The sequence below is a fragment of the Hemicordylus capensis genome, chromosome 2, assembly GCF_027244095.1.
Source record: "Hemicordylus capensis ecotype Gifberg chromosome 2, rHemCap1.1.pri, whole genome shotgun sequence".
NCBI lineage: Eukaryota > Metazoa > Chordata > Lepidosauria > Squamata > Cordylidae > Hemicordylus > Hemicordylus capensis.
Genome location: NC_069658.1, coordinates 362,260,325 through 362,278,487, shown reverse-complemented (window position 1 = coordinate 362,278,487; position 18,163 = coordinate 362,260,325). Strand labels below are relative to the sequence as shown.

Genomic DNA, 18,163 nt, shown 5'->3' with positions numbered 1-18,163 from the left:
TGGGGTCCCCCCAAAGACTCCCTTCTTAATTAAATCTGGTGGCATTAGAAATAGGAAGAAATCCTTTCTGATACCGGCATTTCTCTGGGAAATGCAGTGACCCTCACTTGGGCATTACCCATCCCTGTGTGTGTGAGTGGAGAGACTGAATCTTGCTCTCTTAGAATGCTGTTCTTTTCGGCTGTGTTTGTTCTCGCAAATGCTATCAACAAACAGGCATTGACCTTGCCTGTTGCTTTAAATGCCTTGCTACACGGCAAGCATCGGAATAAGCAAGTCACATGGAAAGTACTTAGGCTCACATGGATTGTTCATGTGCAGAGAGTGTGGGTGTGGGGGAGGCACTTTCACAAATACAATAATCTTCATAGGAATCTCTTGCTTTCTCTGATGATGAGACAGAAAGGTTAGATTTGGGGTTTTTGTTTGTTTGTTTTGCTTTCAGGGAGAATCCTATCTCAGTTTCAAGCCATTCACAAAACACCTAAGCAAACCCATGCTTTTGTAGCCTAATAGCCCTTCTGTGTTACACAGAAAGCCCCAGGCTTCATCACAGGACTCTGTCTGATACCAAGATGGGCAGAGGATAACCAAGAGGTCTACACTGATGGAGTAGGACGGAAATGACTTGACTAGCAAGTCAGAGGTTGCTGGTTCAAATCCCCATTGGTATGTTTACACCTATATCGGGCAGCAGCTTTGGGGTTTGGTGGAATCTTGGTTTGTTTGTTTTTTGTTCCATTTATCACAAAGAATTGATCCTTGTGCCACACTGATCCTTCTCCTTCTCACCGAACACTAGATAATAATAATAATAATAACCAGGGGTCATCTCATGAAATTGATTGCCAGGAAATTTAGGACCAACAAACGGAAGCACTTTTCCACACAACCCATAATCAATTTGTGGAATTCTCCACCACAAGATGTGGTGACAGCCAACAACCTGGATGGCTTTAAGAGTGGTTTGGAAAACTTAATGGAGGTCTATTAACAGCTACTGGTTGGAGGGCTATAGGCCACCTTCAGCCTCAAAGGCAGGATGCCTCTGAGTACCAGTTGCAGAGGAGTAACAGCAGGAGAGAGGGCATGCCTTCAACTCCTGCCTGTAGGCTTCTAGCGGCATCTGGCGGGCCACTGTGTGAAACAGGATGCCGGACTAGATGGGCCTTGGGCCTGATCCAGCAGGGCTGTTCTTATGTTCACATTTCTCAGGCATACAGACCCATACTTGTGTATCCAATGGGCATATTTTATTGATGATAATTTATAATCCATTTTTCTTTTGCCAAGTGCCTCAGAACTGTCAGTAATATAACAATCATATCATTTATAAATGCTATATAAGATAATAGTAGCAATTATTATTGTTAATAATATTGTTTCAGATGCTGAGAGACCAATCTGAGAGTCCAATTAGCAATGCCTTGCTCATACTCCATACACATTAACCAGAGGCGTAACTAGGGAAAACGGCGCCCGGGGCAAGCACTGAAATTGCGCCCCCCCGCCACCCCCCCAACATACATCTGACTGACACACATGTTTCAGAAAACTTTTATTTAAAAATTTTTAAAAATTACAAAAAATACCAAAAATTTTAAAATGCACTACATACTTAGGTTTTTCCTCACAACAACCCTGTGAAGTTGGCTTGTATCTCAAACATCAGAATTATGATGCAATGATGATACATACTACATTATACTTAGGTTTTTCCTCACAACAACCCTGTGAAGTTGGCTTGTATCTCAAACATCAGAATTATGATGCAATGATTATGATTATGATGCCCCTCCCTCACGCCCTGGTTCTGTTCCTGACTTTCCCTTGTGAGTGACTGTATTTTAACAAAATGAAAACCAAGGACTCCAAAGTAATTCGAGTGACTAGGGTGATAGTGCTAAAGACTCCTTATTCTCCCGCTGTTAAAGAAAGACTCCCCTTTTCCAAAACCGTGCGCTATTTACACCAGAAAAAGTTTCAAATGGAGGGGGAAGCATTTATGCATTTATGCTTTGTTTTATGTTACGATTTCAAAGTTAGAAAAACTATAAAAGGGCCATTTTAGAGAAGATATGCACTGCCTTAGTTGCAAATCCTGCTTTTTTGAGATTCCCTGCAATTGAATAAAGCGATAATATACACCTTTGCTATTTAAATTGGTTGGAGAGTATTTATGACAATAAAAAATGAAATGGCATTTCAGATGCAACATTGGTTGCCTAAGACCACTCAGATTTAACTAATCTTCATCACATTGACAAAAAGAGCAACTAAAATTAAAATCCATGACTAAAACCAAACCACTTTGGGGTTGTTTTTAATGAAAGGTGGTATATAAATTTAACAATAAATGTTTAGAAGCATATACTTTCACCCCCTGCCCAACCTACAATTAATTCCAGCTTATTTTCAAAGGGCTTCAAGTTTTATTTACAAATTGCTTGGCAGCACCAATGTTTAAGTAATCGCTAATTGTTCCTAATGATAGTTTTACTTATTGTTAAATTTATATACCACCTTTCATTAAAACATTCTCTGTTCATCTGATTTTCAGTCTGGTTAATTAAATCAGTGGAGGTTTAGACTTTCCTGATGGGCTGAAACAGCTAATCCATTTTGATGATGACATATAATTAAATTAGCTTGCATTACATAGTGAAAAAGTCCAGGAAGGGAGAGATGGGGGGATGTGGAACCCAAGGTTCCACATCCCCCCATCTCCCCCTCCCTGAACCTTTTCAGTTAAAACGTGGTTAGATTATAGGGGAGGAAGGACTTGAATGAGCAAAAAGGGGAACTGGTTCGGGCGTTCAGGAAGTTGTTCAGAAGAGGGAGTTGTTCAGGAAGTTTGCTCTGGTGCATGTCCTCCTCTCGACGCATGCGCGACTGGTGGCGGGGCGGCGGGGCGCGCCGGGGAGTGAGAGTCAGAGACTTGGACTACGAAGACGCCATGGCGCCCAGTGCTGGATGAGCAATGCCAATGGGGGGGGGGCGTGCCGGGACCGGGGGACTGCTCTGCAATAAATAAATAAATAAATAAAATAATAAAATAATTTCCGGCAAATCGGCGGGGGCACTTTTTGGCGCCCCCTGCCAAGTGGCGCCCGGGGCACGTGCCCCCCCTGCCCCCCCTATAGTTACGCCTATGACATTAACTGATGTTTCATCGGTGAGAAAAAATGACAGAGGAGATGTTCTTTTGATAGCTGGAAGTCTCTCTCCACTGTTTTGACTGCAACACTTAAGAGCTGGGGAGGTGAAACCCTCCAGCTAGAGGGAGGGGGCAGAGAAACAGTGTGCAGATCGCAGGTTGCATTTGGAGAGACAGAGGGATTTGTGCATTGGCTGAAGGTGAAGCCTCTTGGGGGTGCATGGATCCTGCTGTGGGCTAACTGCAGAGCTGGTATTAGGTCGTTCTGGGCTCAGCCCCACTATGATGCATGAGCATCACCTCATTAGCTCATTGGGTTAGCCAACTGAGTTTAGAGCCAATACACATTTGACAATACTGAAGGAGGTTGGAAGAGACATGAGAAACGCTTGCAGCCTGTAATGGTTCTGAGTAGATAAGTGTTAGTGCTTTCCTCATCTATGTTGCAAAAGCAGCAGCTCCTTTGTGTAAAGTCCCCCCCCCCGTTTGTGTGCAAAATATGCCCTTTCTTCAGAGTTGCCCTCACCAAAGTTCACGTCTGTGTGCTCCAAGTGTGCACAACATGGGGTCAGAGAGAAATAGTCCTGTGCTGCACACTCTGACATCACTCATTGGAGTTATGCTTGCCTTGGCAGGGATTCATATACTCAAGGAAGTCTGCCATGATTGGGTGCAGGGTGAGCCTCAATCCTATACTCCTTCCTGGCAGGGTGGGTGAAACAGAAGGCAACAATGTGGGGGAGGGGGTAGTGGGATTTTGCTTTTGATGGATTTCACTGAGTGCCTTTTGACTTGCATTTTTTCTGAAGTCAGCATAGCTTTAGGCCAGGCAGGATCTCAAACTGCGGCCCTTCAAAGGTTGTTGAACTACAACTCCCATCATCTTCAGTCACCCTGGCCAGTAGCCAGGAGGGCTGCAGACTGAACCCCCTGCTTGATGCCATTGTCAAGGGCATGGCTATGGTCTGGAAATAATGCAAGGTCTGATGTAAGTTGGCTCCTCACTGTGCTGTCCCTACCACTGCTTGTTTTGGGCCCTTGCATTAAGTAAGTTGCACTGGTAGTGGAGTTACATAGGAACATAGGAAGCTGCCATATACTGAGTCAGACCATTGGTCTATCTAGCTCAGTATTGTCTACACAGACTGGCAGCGGCTTCTCCAAGGTTGCAGGCAGGAATCTTAGAGATGCCAGGGAGGGAACTTGAACCCTTCGGCTCTTCCCAGAGCGGCTCCAACCCCCAAGGGGAATTTCTTACGGTGCTCGTGCATGTAGTCTCCCATTCAAATGCAACCAGGGTGGACCCTATTCAAGTCTAATTCGGGAGACAGCTGGGTGTATCTCAAGATATACTACTGCAGGAGACTTACACCAAATCCCATGCTGCTCCAGACCAGGCTCATTTCTTAAAGCATAGCTGTGTGCCCCAAACAAGAGTGAGGCTGTGGCAAAACAGAAAAGAAAGCTTCAGCAGATTGTCAGCAGCACCCCAGAGAGGTCAATATCATCAACAACAATAATAGTGATAAAAATGCAATTTGTATATAACACAAAAAAGAAGGTATGGGGCAGGGGGAGACAAAAAAAAAACAACTCCAAAAAGCAAGGTTGACTGTCCCAAAGGTTGAAGTGTGAGCAGATAGTAAGCTAGACTAAAAGAATATTTTGTATTCATCAATGGAGTTATAGGTATATTGTCTATGCTAATAAGGATGCCATGAATTGTAATATTTATGCAAATGATATAACACAGGAAACAGTAGAAGCATCATTTTTCAAAGGGTCATTATACAAAACTCCTAGTTATCACAATAACACTGAGCAGTCATATGTGAAAGACAGCTTCCCGATAGCCAACCATCTGATTATTTACATGGGGTTTTTTAGGCATTGTGTAGGCTGTTCTGATGGAAGAGGTTTTTTCACAAGATGCACTTTGCAAATGAAGTGGAGTGGAGAAGAAGTGATATTAAAATGGCCCCTTTCTAAACCAGAAGCACAGTTTATGCAAAGTATACTGGGGAAAGCACAGGTGTACATTCTAACTATAACACCACCAATCTAAAACATACCTTATGCTTACTCCACAGAGGAATCAGCTTAGGTAGGCTCAGGATAAGCTCTGAATACAACCACTTCAAAATTCTGAATCTAAAAACTCCCTGTTAGCAGACTGTATTTGAATCTGTTCCCAGAGCCTCAGTCTGATTAGTGTTGTTTAGAAGCATGTATGCAGCCTTTTATGAAGAGAGCAGAATTTGCATGCAATCACCAGTTAAAATAACAGGAGACCACATACAGCGCTGCCAACTGGCTTGGCGGGGGTGGGTGGGTCAGAAAGCCTGGCCTGATCCTGTGCCTTTAGCAGAGGCTGATTTGCAGCAAGGCTGGCTACAGGTCTGAGGTTGTCTTTGGCAAATTGTCCTCCATGGGCTAGGGGTGTGCACGGATCATGTTCTGCTATTTGGTTTGAGATTGATTAGAATCACAGAATTGTTGAATTGATTTGTTGAAAATAGCTCACTTGGGTGACTGTCTCGACAAATCACCCCTGAACAACCTGGGTCCATTTGGGTGATTTGAGTACCTTTTTGAGGCCCATTTTGCTGGAAAAACAGGCCTCAAAATGGTACTTCCCCCCGTGAACAGCTGGTCTACCAATTGGGGTCAGCGGGTAGACTCCTCCTCCATGCCCCCACATGGCTCATCCCACCCCCACTAGTGTCCGCAAAGAAGGACAAGAGAGTCATGCTCCATCTCCTCCTTCTCTCTTCCCATCCATCTCATCAGAAATTGCAGATTGCCATCACAGGAGCCTTTGGGAGCAAAGAGGCCTTAGGGAGCAATTTCCCATTTTTAGATGGGGCAGATGAGAGTGGGCAATGATGGAAGGACTCACTGCTGGATCACAACCTCTAAGTACCTGAGGAAGGGAACCAACTAGCACTGCCACCTTTCTGTGCATCCCACTCTCTTCCTTTTTTAAATGTGAGAGGCAGGAGGGCAGCTTGCTGCCTCACTGGTGACCCAAGAATCTGCCCCCTGAGGTGACCACCTCACCGGGCCTTGTAGAAGGGTCACCCCAGAGACAATCAGTCAAGAGTCCCCTCATTGCCACACAAAGCTGGTAATTTCAGGGATCAGAGGTAGACCTGCACCAGCTGCTTCAGAGGGCCACCCTATGATGGCAACCCTGAACCTTTCCATGGCATTGAGCTAACAAGATCCTGTAGTAGTTTCCTGTTGTAGCTGTAGTTTCCAGACTACTTACAAGGGCAGCCCCACATAGAGCGCATTACAGTAATCCAGTCTGGAGGTGACCGGTATATGTACCACTGTTCTGAGGTCATTTATCTCAAGCAATGGACACAGCTGGCGAATCAGCCAAAGCTGATAAAAGGCACCTCTGGCCACTGCCTCAACCTGGGACACCAGGGAGAGGCTCGGATCCAGAAGCACCCCCAGACTGCGCACGTGTTCCTTCTGGGGAAGTGTGACCCCATCCAGAACTTGCAGATCAAACTCATCTCCCGAGTTTCGACCCCGTGCAATAAGTACCTCCATCTTGTCTGGATTCAGTCTCAGTTTATTATCCCTCACCCAGCCCATCACTGCCTCCAGGCAGGCATTTTGGGAGGTTATGCCTTCTCCTGATGAGGATTACATGGAGAAATAGATTTGGGCATCATCAGCATACTGATAGCACCCTGCACCAAATCTCCTGATGATCTCTCCTAGCGGTTTCATGCAGAAGTTAAACAACATCGGAGGCTATACGGAGCCCTGAGGAGTTATCAGCACAGATTAAAGAAACACAGTCCTAAAATGAGTAACTTATTTGTTTTGATGAGCAAATAGATATGAAAGCCCTTGTAATAGTAATAGCATGTATTTCTTTGCCTTTCTTTTTTGTGATCAGGTTTTGATTCCTGTGCATATATTTGCTATTCCTCAAATAGCTATCTAAATACATTGCAGTTTATATGTTATTTTGAATGTGATAGCTTGGTTGTTGGCGTCTTGCTATTAACCACCAGAGCCCTATAGTGTGCGATCCACTTCCTGTTTGGATTCAGTTAGTTAAAATGTCCTCAGCTGGTAGAGGAGCATATATATCTCCAATGGACCTGTGCTTCAGGTGAAAAATTATGACATGAAATACATTTAAAGATGGGAGTTGCATTGAATAGAAGTTGGTCAGTGTTATAAAGTTTTTCTCAGTATGTAGACTAATTGGCTCAAGTTGATAAGAGCCAGCATAGCATAGTGGTTAGAGTGTTGGACTAGGACCAGGAAGATTCGGGTTTGAATCCCCATTCAACCATGAAACTCACCGGGTGACTCTAGGCCAGTCATGTATCTCTCAGCCTAACCTCCCTCACAGGGTTGTTGTGGAGATAAAAATAACCATGTACACCATTCGGAGCTCATTGTAGGAAGAGCGGGATATACATGTAAGTAGATAGATAGATAGATAGATAGATAGAAAAAAACAACACTCATTGTGGGAAAACACTGCAACAATAATGGTAAAATTAGAAGTTACCTATCCTGAACCAAACTCTTCTTAAATAGAGTTGCATTTGCTATCTGAAAACTTCCTAGGAGAATTCTGTCCATTATGATAGGTAGTAACCTGCAGGGATCCCTCTTCTCAGATCTGTGAGCAGGAGATTGTCTAACACATTTGTGAAAGAGGTCAGCAGAATATATGAGGTGACCCCTAACCCTGTGAGGTAAACCAAGAGATCATGAAAGGTTCAAGGTGAATTTAGTAGCTGAATGGATATTTGAACCCAAGTCTCCTTCAGCCAAGTCCAACATGCTACCTCTTATACCACTCGGGCTTCCTGGCTAGAATTGCTAGATGTCCCGTCTATCAACAAAATGACGCTTATTATCAGCTACTACAATCCCGTGGAACCTATGGGCTGACTCTGAATTCAGAATCCTGCACCAGTGCAGCGTATAGAGCACACACCAGAGTTTCATGGTCCCTTGTTAACATTTAAAATTAACATTTTGATCCATAAATTAACCCATTTAGTAACGTGGTGCAAGATAACCAACCTACGATGAAGAAGAACAGACCTGGAACCAGAGCAGCACCCCCACGACAAATGTATTTTAAACTTTCCTGACAGATGGCTGTTGATCCTAGTGGGGTGGGATGAGATGCCCAGTCTGTACCCTTGCTTGGCACTCTCTATGGTCTCTAAACTATGGTTTAGGTCCACTGCCCTGCCAGCTCTTCCCAATCCACATATGGAAATGTAAGTCATCTCCAATGTGGCATAGTGGCTTGGAACACCAGGTCTGGAAGCTGAAAGGCCAGATACAAATCCCTACTTAGCTCTGAAGCTTACCGAGTGGCTTTGGACAAGTCCCTACTTCTTGCAGCCTTGTTGTGAAGCTGAAATGCCACTCTACTCCATAGCAGAAGGGTAAGAGTAAGCCATCACTTTAATGTGCACACTGCTGAGTTAATAAGAATGGTGGGATTCCATAGGTAGCAGAGTCCTTTGATTCCCTGCATGTTTCTATCTGCCCTGCATTTGAAAAGAGAATAACCCAGAGAATGGTGTCCAGCAGGTGTCACAATCAGCAGGATCACTCCGATGAGAAGGAGGTGAACAAGAATGGCCAGAAGGCTGGCTGTTTGCCTGACCTGTCCATCTGCTGGTGTTTTCCCCTTCCCCAAGGAATGTTCGCATGCTCAGCTTTGATCCGGTCAGCAGAAAGTGAGCATCTCGCCACTCTTCAAAGAACCGGCTTATTTATTTATTATTTTGCTTGGAACCATTCAACCTTGTTGCTCTGATTTTGTAACAGAGCAAACTCCAATGCCTCACAGGATAAACAAGATTGTGTGGCTAATGATTTGTGAGCTTGGCCTGGATGCAGCTTTACTGCAGGAATTCCAGCCGAAGAGACTTTGCAACTTGCTAATAAAGCACTTTTGGCGGAAGCTGTGCAAACAGGATTTCACAGTCCCTGAATCTGGGTTTCTAGTACTGGCACAACTTGCAGTGACAATGCCTCTTTTCAGAGTAGCTTAACCCTCCAATAATAAACCGGTTGTAGTTGTGCCAGTTTGTCTCTCTCCCTGCCACCCGCCAATCTCCCCCCCCCCCACACACACACATTTGAATGGATTTATGTCTCTTTAAAGGTAGCTAGAACGCCTAGGTACTTTATAAAAGAGCCTGGATCATGCCACAGCTGAATTTTTGACACTTTAAATCCCTATTATTTAGAAACATTTTCATTTATGAAAGAAAGTTAAGATGGTAGAACAGCCATGAAATACACATTCTCCAAAAGAATGAAAACTTTAAAAGAACTTTTTAATGCACAAATAAAACAAACACATGAAATTGATTGCCGGGAAATCTAGGACCAACAAACGGAAATACTTTTTCACATAACGCATAATCTACTTGTGGAATTCTCTGCCACAAGATGTGGTGACAGCCAACAACCTGGATGGTTTTAAGAAGGGTTTGGATAACTTCATGGAGGAGAGGTCTCTCAACGGCTACTAGTTGGAGGGCTATAGGCCACCTTCAGCCTCAAAGGCAGGATGCCTCTGAGTACCAGTTGCAGGGGAGCAACAGCAGGAGAGAGGGCATGCCCTCAGCTCCTGCCTGTGGGCTTCCCAGAGGCACCTGGTGGGTCACTGAGTGAAACAGGATGCTGGACTAGATGGGCCCACCTTGAGCCTGATCCAGCAGCAGGGCTGTTCTTATGTTCTTAAAACAGATGTTAGTACCAAAAGTTTCAATGTTACACATCAGCTTCAGTGCTATACGGTGGTGACTGAAATGTGCTCATGACTCAGAAAAATGATGATGGTCATCCAACTCTCTGGATGTTGCAGTCTGAAAATTAGTGAGATACATCCTTCCATTGGCAAAAGAAAGTTTGTAAGACTCAGTGTTAGCTTTGTTAGAGCCATTATAGATGGCCTCCCTTGGTTAGCCCATCCCTTGGAAGGAAGGAAGAGGTTTTTTCCCCCATGTCCGCCAAGATTCTATTTTTGCACCAGTCAAGGAAAAAGGGTCGGTGAGGGGAGCGGTGGGAGAAAAAACTTGGAGATGCAGTGGCTACATCCTTGCCCAGCGCTTCATAGCAATTAAAATCATTAGCACTGTCACTCACTGGGCAAGCACATGACAGCCCTATTTGCAACCATTTTAATGTTACATTTCAATCCATTTAATTTGCATTTTTAAAATTTTTTGGCATCCATTCTCTTTCAACCCCTAAATGGATTGTTTATTTTAGATCCCCCCCCCATTATTGTAGACTTTCAGCAATCAAACCTTCATACTCTTGAAATAGTCAATGCTACTCTGGCTTGCACCCCTACAAAGATGTTTGTGTATGATGGCTGAAAGTCTAAAATAGTCTGATTTTGTGATGGGTGATGGTGGTGTTCCCCTTGCACATTTTCTGCTATTATTAGACCACTTTCATTTCTGCAGTGTTCTTTTCCTTTTCTTTTTCTGTTCCGTCAAAAGCTCACTGTTGTGTTTGGAAAGCTCTACTTCCACATCTTTACAGCAGAAGGGAAATAATACAGCAACTTTCATTTTGGAAAGCCCTCAATTTCTTGCAAGTAATACTTCAGTCAATAAACACTCTATGCAGGGTTTAGAACAGTCATCGTGTAGTTTGCCATGGTCACAGTCGAACACAAGTGCATAACTTTGTGTCTGATTGTGGCCAATAACTTCTCAGCAGTCTGCCTCTGTAACATTTTTGCATGCTATGAGTTCTGTTTTTCACAGATTTCCCTTTATGCTGCAAGCTAACCCAATGAGATGTTAAAAGCACCTTCCAGCCAGTTAGAGGAGGTTGCAGTGTCATGCTGCATTCTGTTCTCACTTGCCCTCCTGAACTTTGCACAGAGCTCATCTCCACTGGAGAGAGGTTAAACAGCATATACAAACAAACCTTTAAACAGGGAATTTTAAACAGGGATTGCCACATTTTCTCCCTCCCTTGCAATGAGGATGATCTCTCTCCCTCCCGCCTTCACACTGCATCAGACAGATGTACCTATGAGTGATTCAGATGCTGAGTGAGTGATCTGTCTTGCCCTTCTGCCCAAGTATCAGATGGGCTGCCCATCTCTGAAAGAGTTTTTTAAGGGCTGCTGCAAGAGCATTTATTCAAGGACACACACACACAAATTGACACCCCCCCCCATTTTTTCTTTCTTTCTTTTTTGGTTCCTGAGCTCAAACAAGAAAACAGGCATAATAAAGTGTCTTACCATGCTCCACTGTCCTTCTGGAATCCAAGGATGCCCTCCACAAATAAAAAGGTCACGAAAATTTGGCCAAAACTCATGGGGTTTTTTCCCCCAGTTGTTTTTTTTTTAACGAGCCATAAAATGGTCCTCAAAATGGCAGCTGGAAATGACCTTGAAGATCATTTCTGGACACCCCAACCCGCAGTTATGTGAGTTCAACCCTATGTGTGTGTGTGTGTGCCCGCACGCGCACCATTTCCCCCCACATATACCAAGGTTGGGTGTCCATGATTAACGAGGTTCTCCTGTACACGTAATGTTAATCAGATTGCTTGCCCTTGTGATCACTTATTTTTAATTTTTCACAAACCGCTACCACAGGGGCATGGATCAAGATTGGGATTTGATCCCTGAGATCAGAATTGGGCCCCTCACCCATCATTTTGTCATTGCCTTACATTGACTGGTTTCTGCTGTGCATGAGTAATAAGGAGGTGTCATCATTGCAAAACTGGTAGGTGGCAATTGTGTTGCCATGGATGCTGAGTGAGTGTCTTCTGAAGTTGCTACTTTATGACTTTGGTATCATTTTGCTGTCCGTTTAAAGTGTTTGCTTAAAGTGGTATCGTTCTCCACGTCTTTGAGAGCGTGAGATCTTGACAGGATTACATCATTGTTACACTGGCATTAGGGGCCACCAGCAGAGTGGAACTGTTGGGTTGCCCAACCCGTATTTCTTTCCATTTCAAGTCATAAAAGTGCTTTATGCACATTATCCCAGTAATCCTTACAACAACCCTGTAAAGTAGGTTAGCATTATTGCTGCCATATTATAGCTATGAGTGAGTGAGACTGGCTTCCTTAAGGCTCCCAAATAAGTTCACAGCAGAGGTAAAATGTGAACTGCTTCTGGTTCAGGACTTCCAGACTCAGAGCTCAGCTTCAGCCACTCTGTTGCACGATCTCTCATTCTTTAGCATCTATTTATCTCTAACATTTATTTAGCAGGGTGGTTCTGGGCTATTAAGCTGCTATCTTGCTGAGCTTTTAGTCTCGCTGCTGCTGGGATAGTTATTTGTTTATAAGCGCCACAGATAATTTTATTTTAATATCTTTTGACTGATGAGAGTATTGGTTGATTTTGTTTTATAGTGGCTGCTGTCTGGATATTGGTTGGTTTTGAAATGGTTGTGTTTTATGATGACTTGATATGGTTCTATGAAGTTTTCTGTTTGTCCCTTCAGGTGCTACAGAGCATGAGTGTGCAACTGGTAAATTTAAAGTTAAAAAACCCAATGCAAAACAAACCTCTGAAATGCAAGTCAGAATGGTGGAATTCATTACTCTCTAGCCAGAGTAACCCCAGATCATCAAATTCCCCAAGGGTCTTTGGTAAACTTTAGATTCCATGCACCTTGAATTTCTGTTGTGGTGTGGGTAAAAATGACTGAGTTTTACATGCCAGATTTATAATCCTCTTTTAGATTAAAAAAGGCATATGATTAGCTGTCACAGCCAGCATATTAAAAGGACAATCACTAATTTCCCTGCATGTAGCATTCCAGTAAGTACCTGCAATTGATTCCAAAGAGCTCCATTGATTAAAACTGGCTTTCATCTCAGGAAGAGAGAACAATAGCCACAATACGATAGCGAACCATTAAAAATTGCTGCATACAAAGGTGATGGCGGGTATTTTCTGTGCTGTTGCTCTTTTTTGGTTCGTTTTGTTGTTATCTGGGAAATTACCCTTCAATCACTCCTTAAACTCTCACATGAAAGCAGAAGCTAGCATAGGATCTAACTGCTGCTGAATTCATCTGTACTTGCTCCGACAAAGAAAGAGTTGTTTGGTTCCTGAGAGCTGCTTCCAACTGTAATATTTTCCCCCTAGTTTGTTTCCATGTAGGAAAATTTGCCACTGAAGCTGATTCACATGACTTCTTTAGCCAGACAACATGTGGTTGATCCACCTCGGCAGTGAGTCATGGCACTAGGTTTAACTTGTAATTGCTCATCATGATCTGAGCTTGTGACAGAAACAATTGGATAACCTATTTGCCCATGGGCAGAACTGCAACATGTGAGTCAAGTTGCTAAAAGAATGAGGTGAATTGGGCCCTGTGTTGTATATTGCTAAGAGCAGCACCCCATGCCTATTACTTAGGAGATCAGAGGCTGTCTTTCTCAACACATTCAGTTACCACTGTCCACTATGCTTCAGTGCCTGTGTTGTCGAGGTGTGCACAAAGTGGTTGGCGTAGTCCAGTCCAAATTCAGACCGAACTGCAGGTATGCGGGATGGTTTGGTTGAACTGATTGTCTGGGCTGGTCATTTCGATGAACCAACTCAAACCAGTTCAAAATGGTTCACAGTCAAACTGCTCAAAATGGCCTGGTTTGCTGCGGTCTGGTTCGATCATGAACCAGTTCTGTTTGATCATGAACCAGCATCCCTACTGTGGTGACCCCTCACCCAGCCACGTGACTTATAGGGACCAAAAAGCCACAGAGCCTACACCAGGGAGTTCAATGTACTTGGTTTTTCACAGGACAACTACCATGCTTATCCATAGGCACTACAGGGCCCACTACAGGGCCCAACTCAGTGCTGGAGTTCTGAAAGAGAAGCTGAATTGATACAGCTTCTCTTTGCTGCCCTTCCTCCTTGGTGGTGAGACAAACTGCAGCACTATGGTCATTGGGAAATCTCTCCTGTGCATAACCCTGGCTTTCCCCTGTGTAACGTTAGGAGCAATTTCCAGGCACTGCTGCAGCATTTATGATATTACATTTGCATCCCATGCTTCCTTCAAAGAGCTCAAAGGATGAGTCATTTTATCCTCACAACAACAACCCTGTGAGGAAGGTTAGTTTAGGCTGAGAAATAGTGATTGGCACCAGAAACTGCACAGGAGGTGGGGAATTTCAACTACCTCCCTTCCCTTTCCCCAGAAATCCTCTGTATCACCGGAAATTTGTACCAGCAATCAGGGACATGTTTTGGGGTGGCACAAGGGGCTTCCCTGGGAAGGGAAGGTTGTCAGAATTTGTCCCCTGTTCCATCTGAGCACCAGTGCTGCATTCAGTTCATTAGCTGAGAACTCACCAGCAGCATTGGAGCTTCTCAACTAGCACCCCATTTTGAATGTCAGCCAGTATAAAGAAAAAATGGCATCTCCCTGCCCTGAAGAGTTTAGGTTATTGAGGTTTCATTGTAGGGAGAGAACAAAGGGAAGGGAGGCAGGAAGGGAAACAAGTGATGAAGCTGACCAAAGGCAGTTCCATGCATGTAGAGCTAATACATTTGAGGATGAAAACTGAGGTGGCAGGAATGAGGAATGTGACTTTTGAGGAGGAATTTGAAGGAACAGAAATGGGTCAGGGTGGTGTTGTGGGAGGAAGTTCCAGGCGTAATGGGCAGCAGGAAAAAGAGGGAAATGAATGAGTTAAGTTTTAAGTTTTTGAATATTGCCAAAATACCATTCTACCTATCTTAATTTGAATCACCCAGCTTCACATCGGACCATAGGAAGCTGCCATATACTGAGTCAGATAGGTCCATCTAGCTCATTATTGTCTACACAGACTGGCAGCAACTTCTCCAAGGTTGCAGGCAGGAATCTCTCTCAGCCCTATCTTGGAGTAGAAGACTTTACTAATTAAAGTCTGCAAGCCCCATCTTTCTAAATAGGCACTCCAGTTTTGAAAATACATTGACAATTCTGCCCTTTAGACTCACAATTCTGCAAGCAGCAATCTGATATGCCATGCTTTTGGAAAATAGTTATGTTGCACCAAGTGCGTGAGTACTTTTCCTCCCACTCACATGTCCTGATTCCTCTTAACCTCCAGCCTGCTCTGCTAAACAATAGCCTCAAAACGGCACCCATGAAATTATTTTAACAAGACCATTATTGGGGTGGGGGGAAAGCAAACAATCTCTCTGAGTAATGCTCGGGGGTGGGGAGGAGATAAACTCATCTCTCTAAACTAATTAAACTGTACTATGTGTCCCTGTATAGTTCCTGGTGCTTTTCTGGTTCACTCAGTTTCAATAGCTCCATAAAAATTGGAGCCAGGGCTCCTGAATGACTAACTCAGAACAAAAGCAGGTCCCCCGAGAATTCTTGAGCAGCCAGCAAACTAAGGGAAAGTTATTTCGGGTTAATCAATGTACTTCACTTACAATCACATTTAACCCAAACAGGAGTGAGGACTACAAAACAAACAAGGAATTAGTGTTCCAGGCCTGGAAGTGTCACTGGCCAAATTGCTCATCTCAAATGCTTTTATTATTTCATACACACGCACACAACACAACACAATGCCAGTGTCTTTACCACCAGTGCTGTTCTTCAGTACCCCTGAAACCGAATAATGCACCCCATCCCTTGGGAGCCACACAAAGGTGACTGTTCGCAGCATGCCCATCTCCGCACAGTGTTGTGTGCTTCCAGCGCAGGGAGGCTCCTTTATGAGAAGCAGAGTCCTGTACTGCACCAACAATGACTCGGATGGTGTGCATAGCCTTGCCATGTCCCCCAGAATTTAGAGTAGCCCCCGGATTTTGGCTCTTCCACCTGGCTGCTTTTAAATTTCACCTGGATTTACACGGATTTCAAATGCACTGCCCGGATTGCCTGGATTTTACTCTGGATCCAATCACACGGGAGGGCAGAGAAGGAGGGAAAGTATACAAATCTGTCAAATAAATAAATAAATAAATAAATAAAATGCAAATTAGTTGCCATGTAATTTGCATAATATGCAGATTAGGCCACCCGGATATGGGAAGCTTGGATATGGCAACCCTAGGTGTGCAGGACACAGCGGGAGCACACAGTGCAAATCTGACAGTGCACCGAGCATGACAGAAGGGGTGAGTGGGAAATGCTGTGGGTAGGCCTTTCCTCATGGAGCTCTATGGGGAAAGCTCTTGAAAGAACTGCCCCTCCCAGTTTTTCCTACACGCCCCTCCTGCCGTGTTCTGTGCACTGGAGCACAAATCTTTCAGAGCTGAGGTGGGTGGTTACCAGAGAAATCTTTTTTGTGGCGGTCCTAGGAAGGTCCCCCGTCACCTTCATTGTTGACTTTTAGGTGCCGGGTTTGACTATTCTTCCTTGTTTGCTCATAGCACTGAGAAGATAACGCCTCTGTCTTACAAAGTGAGACATTCAGGATGTGTGTTGCTAGGTAAGGTAAAACATCTTATAATTGGGAGACAGTGAGGCTATTCTCACGAGCAGCAGAAACCAGGCTAAGGGAACCCAGCCCAGTTTCTGCTGCTTGTGTGCTGCAACGGGGGCCACGTGGCTCCCGGCAGCCAGCCCTCTTAAATGCCCCCCTGTTAAACGAGGTTAGTGGAGTGTGTGCTTCACCAACCCCATTTTTTTTGGTCGTGTGCCGCTGTGTCGCAACTCTGTGCAGCGGCAACTCATGAATAGACCCCTGACGGGGAGGCTACAACAAGCCTCTTGGCATCTGGGGGCTCCCCAGAATGCCCTACACACTCACCGGGAGGCCCCTGATCCCTGCTGCCCCAACCGGCTCCATGATGAAGCCAGTGATCTTGTGGGTGACCAATCCAGCCACCCAAGGCAAGTGCCTGCTTGTGTGCAGTAAGAGCCGGGCCGCTGTCCCGGCAAATCCCCCACAGGCTCTCCACACTGCTCGTGTGGAGAGCCTCGGTGTCTTCATATTAACCAGCAGCTTCCAGGCCTCCTTAACTGGCCCTGCCTCCCTCTTCCCAGTTTCCTTGCTGCACTTCCCTTTAGCCTACAAATTTAAACCTACTAAACAAGGTTGTCCATGCCTTTATCTCTTGCATTTGTTATCAGTGTTAATATTTCCTTGGTGTGACCAATTAACTTTTTTCAGTGTGCTATGCCAAAGCTATATTTCTAGAAGCTGAGGATGGTGTTAAATTATTGAAATATTTGGAACATGGGGATAGAAAGAACAATTCATATGGAAAGGGAATGTAATTTTGTGGTTTATGTTCCCGCCACAATGGAGGGAAGTAAGAAGTGGGGTCCCCCAGGGATCTGTATTCTGACTGGTGCTTTTTAATTTATTCATAAAGGATCTAGAAGTTGGGGTAAGCAGTGAGGTGGCCAAATTTGCAGATGACACCAAACTATTTAGGGTAGTGAAATCCAAAACAAATTGTGAGGATCTCCAAAAGGATCTTTCCAAACTGGGTGAGTGGGCGACAAAATGGCAAATGCAGTACAATGTAAGCAAATGTAAAGTGGTGCACATTGGGACAAAAACCCCCAATTTGGTGGGTTTCTGATGGGATCTGATGCTGATGGGATCTGAGCTGTCAGTGACTGACCAGGAGGCTTTACACACAGGGCCCTTAATCTATTTCAGAGGAGAGTGTGTCTGTTCACAAACCAGCCAAACTTACCCCGAAGTCCCTTCGAGATTCTTGGACCCACTCCACACACAAATTGGGCTTTGTGATGTGAATTCTAGCTTATCTTGATGTATTTCCAGATTTTAAAAATGTTGGTTTTAAGCTACTTTTTCTGAAAACACCGGAACAAATAGGGAGAGGCACTGACATAGAATCATTAGCATGATAAGAGGGATGTTCTCTTTAGAAATGCAGATATTGCTTTTTAGGAAACCTCCCCCCCACCATTGGATAGAAGGAAAACACAGAAATGCCATGTGAACTTGTTTCAAAACAAAATCCGAGAGCAGAGGGGAGGGGCTGCTTCCCTCAATGCCACGAG

At 44.4% G+C, this 18,163-nt stretch overlaps 1 long non-coding RNA gene across 1 annotated transcript in view; it reads left to right on the top strand.

The window, feature by feature from the left end:
• The first annotated feature begins 334 nt into the window (after positions 1-334).
• LOC128346149 (uncharacterized) overlaps positions 335-18,163 on the top strand; it is a 46,635-nt gene continuing 28,806 nt past the window's right edge. Inside the window, exon 1 of the long non-coding RNA XR_008316807.1 lies at positions 335-406. This is a non-coding gene — a long non-coding RNA (uncharacterized LOC128346149). The remainder of the gene's footprint in view (positions 407-18,163) is intronic.